This window comes from Gavialis gangeticus, unplaced genomic scaffold (genome assembly GCF_001723915.1).
Source record: "Gavialis gangeticus isolate Ggan-Ray unplaced genomic scaffold, GavGan_comp1, whole genome shotgun sequence".
NCBI classification, from domain to species: domain Eukaryota; kingdom Metazoa; phylum Chordata; order Crocodylia; family Gavialidae; genus Gavialis; species Gavialis gangeticus.
In genome coordinates this window covers 7,525,379-7,528,801 of record NW_017729026.1, presented here as the reverse complement: position 1 = coordinate 7,528,801, position 3,423 = coordinate 7,525,379, and the positions used below count along the sequence as shown (strand labels likewise).

Here is a 3,423-nt window from a genome sequence, read left to right as displayed (position 1 = left end):
TGCTGCTACAATAGGCACTGTGGCAACAAGCGCAGTGCCATATGTCACAGTTGTCCCAAGTACAGAGATGCCTTGTTATGCCTCTGGGTTTTAACTGTACTTTATTAAGGTGATGTATTGCTCTTCTGTTTTGGGAAGCTTTGATTTTACCAGAACTATATAGCAATTCTAACTTAGCTTTTAAAATGATTTACTATTTTTTCCTTAAAACGGTATTGCTGATCTTAAGTGTTTCAGGGTGAGAAAGAATACAAATTTTCAGCTAAGAGAATTCTAGCTAAACCCAGTAAGATGACAATAGTACAAACAATTAAAAATAAAATGAAATATAATTGAATTGGCAACATCCTTTGCACTGCAGGGAGCTGAGGTGTTGCACAATTCAATGCAGTGTATGAGAATGTACGGAGAGAAGGAGAGCTGAGGATTGTTGGAAAGCATTGGAGGACCAGTAGCATAACTAAGGGTGGACAGCTGGCACGAGACTCAGGTGCTCAGTAAAGGCGGGGCACCAGAATGGAGGCAAGGAGCCTCCAGGCTCCAGCCGCAAGAAGTAGAACAATGCCCATTTCAGCACCAGAAGGGAACAAATACTATCAGGTACAAGTCCTCTGTCTGTAACTGCTAGTTAGGTCTCTACAGAGTATTCTCGGAATTGAATGATTTCACTTCTGTATTTGTTTCAAAGTAGGTGGGGGTTAAGAGCTTAGATGCAAGATTCACTTCAGCCACATCAATTGAAAGCATTGCCAAAATAAAGCCTGAAGATTATGTGCATGTGTGCGAATGGGGGGATGGTTAAGATAATGCCTGAGAGACAGAATGAACACTGCAGTGAAAACCTACCCAAAACACCTTTCCACTCCCAATTTTCAGGTCCCTATAAGAGGAAGTACTTTGGAGCAGCATTTTTGCTCCTACAGTTCAGGAAAGCACATGGCAGACACTTAACTGCATACCCTGAGCGCTAAGGATTACAACCATCCTTGCCCCACACTACATACGCACTGCCTGATCTGCTTCACAGGGAATCCCTTCCCGCCATCCATTTGGACTGTAAGCTTCTGAAACAGGAAATGTCTTTTTGCAATACATTGATCCTTTGATTAGCACAATGCAGCCCTAGTCTAGAATTGTGATCCCTATGTGCTTCTATAATACAAACAGCAACAATCATTACACAAGATTGTATAATTTACGCCTCCCTGAGCAACCTTCAATTAATCTGGCCCTTTATGTATGAATAGGAGAGTCACTGCCCTGAATAACTATACAGGACCAATCTGTCTTTCTTAAGGCAGAAACTCAATCCTACAATTGCATAATATTCCTTTAGTCCCTAAGCGATTCTATTCTAACACAACTGCCCTGCTGAACCTTCGTGTGATGTACTGACTGCTGCTCCAACACACAGGTGAAGTATTATTATAGTTCTTGTTCCTTTAGGTGCACTCTATGGCAGATTTTATGATACCTTGAAAGTGTATGTGCAATATTTATTTCATGTTAGAGAGAGATTAAGCAGCAGCAGAAGAGGGCAATACTCTTTAGCAGATGAGAAACCTCACCACCCTCCATAAACTGCACACAGATCAAAAATAATGATGATAGTGCCAGATAAGGTGAATCCCAGAGGACTCAGCATGATGGATTCTGGTTTACAATTTACATGGATATATGAACAGAGAATCCACTATCCTGTCCACCAAATGTATCTTTCCCAAATATGCTAGAAAGGAAAGTGTGTTGCTTACTACACCTTTATATTTCATTTAATTGCACGTTTGGGATCAGATTCCTTACTGCACAATGCTGACCCATTAGAACCCAGACAGAAAATGAAGTCGATCTTTGTGTTTCCTTGGCAGTAAGTGATTTCTTAACAAATCATCCATGTCAGCAATGGTAAAAGATGGGTGATTTTATGCCATCTCTATAAAACTCTCAGTACCCTTACAATAAGGAGATTCAGCTCAAGAGATTCAGCCACTTTTCTATGTTGGCAGCCCAGACCATGAGAAACTTTGACTCTTAGCCTTTTCTACTAGTCAATAATCACTTATAGACTGAGCTGACTACCTGTACTTACAGCACATTTATTTTCTTTCTCTTTCTTTCCTCTAGAAGCATGAAATGTACAGCCAAAGTCAGTGACATATACATGACTGGGACCAGGAGAATACCTTTAAAACCATGAGATTCAAATTTCAGTTTTCTTTTTCTCCAGTTCCCTGATGTGGGTGGTCTCCACTGATTTCTTTTAATGAAAGCTTCAAGCTGGGCCTTCAACCCTGCCAATTATGCTGTGTTAGAACAAGACATCACAACTGGCCTTCATCACAATTCTTCCTGCTTGAATGCCCTGCCCCATTCTTTATGGTAACACACTGCATGGTTTCATATTGCAGTGCTTGTTAGTGAATTTTATAGCCCCTTCCTTCAGCAATCCCTTTGCAGTTGAGGATGACTGTTTTCCATGATTGTCTACCTTATTTTACAGCACACTAAACATGTGCCCTCTCTTGATTTTGTTGTTGGTTGCAACTCTTCAATGTTTTCCTCAACTTCTTTCATTGGCAAACCCTACAATCCCCAAAAGGCAGGTTCCGGGTTGTTGTACACCTGGCTAGGTAAGTTACAACTTTGGTTGATGTGCAACACTTTTCTAGCAATACGGTATTTACTGAATGCAATTTTGTGTTCCGTCAGCAGCACGTTACAGAAGGGAGGCACAATTTGTTCTCACACAAGTACTTTTTGGGTCTTCCCCATCCCACCCCCATTCTAAAATATAAATTCAGAAAAAGCTTACACCTTTATGTATGAAAAAACCTGTAATATACACAAAGACAAGAGCTTTTGTGTGTGTGATATCTTTTATTGGACCAACTGCACGGTTGGGATATATTTAAACACACTTCTACAAAACAGTGCATTCTTCTTCAGAACCTGTTTACACAGGCTATTCTAATCATGCAGTTGGTGCAACAAAATAAAACTCACAAAAATACTTGCCTCTCACCTATTTCTTGGACCATCATTATTTCATCATCATCCCAAACAATATACGCACACAATGACCTGCGTTCATCCTTCTGGATGCTAAGGCTCAAAGCTAACTTCCCTTTAGGTTGGCAAATAGCAGCTAACTGTAGCCACATGAATTGTTAGGTCCCACTTCTCCCTGCATAATTCACCTTGCCCTTCTGAATATACTCAGAAGGGATCTGCTCCAGCCATTTACACTCTGTTGCAAGACTACTCCATCTAGGAAGGCACAAACTCTGTGGAAGTGGAAAAAAAGTAGTGGTGCTTGTGGTGGTGGGCTATTCTCTATCCCAGATAGCTGACTGGTTATTGCACTTGCTCAAAGGGTGTCTATAGGACCCCTCCACTGCATCTATCACTTCCTAGAAAAGTTTC

The 3,423-nt window shown here is 40.9% G+C and overlaps 1 protein-coding gene across 1 annotated transcript in view; it reads right to left on the bottom strand.

The window, feature by feature from the left end:
* THEMIS (thymocyte selection associated) overlaps positions 1–3,423 on the bottom strand; it is an 88,114-nt gene that overhangs the window by 56,494 nt on the left and 28,197 nt on the right. The gene's annotated exons all lie outside the window — the stretch shown is intronic.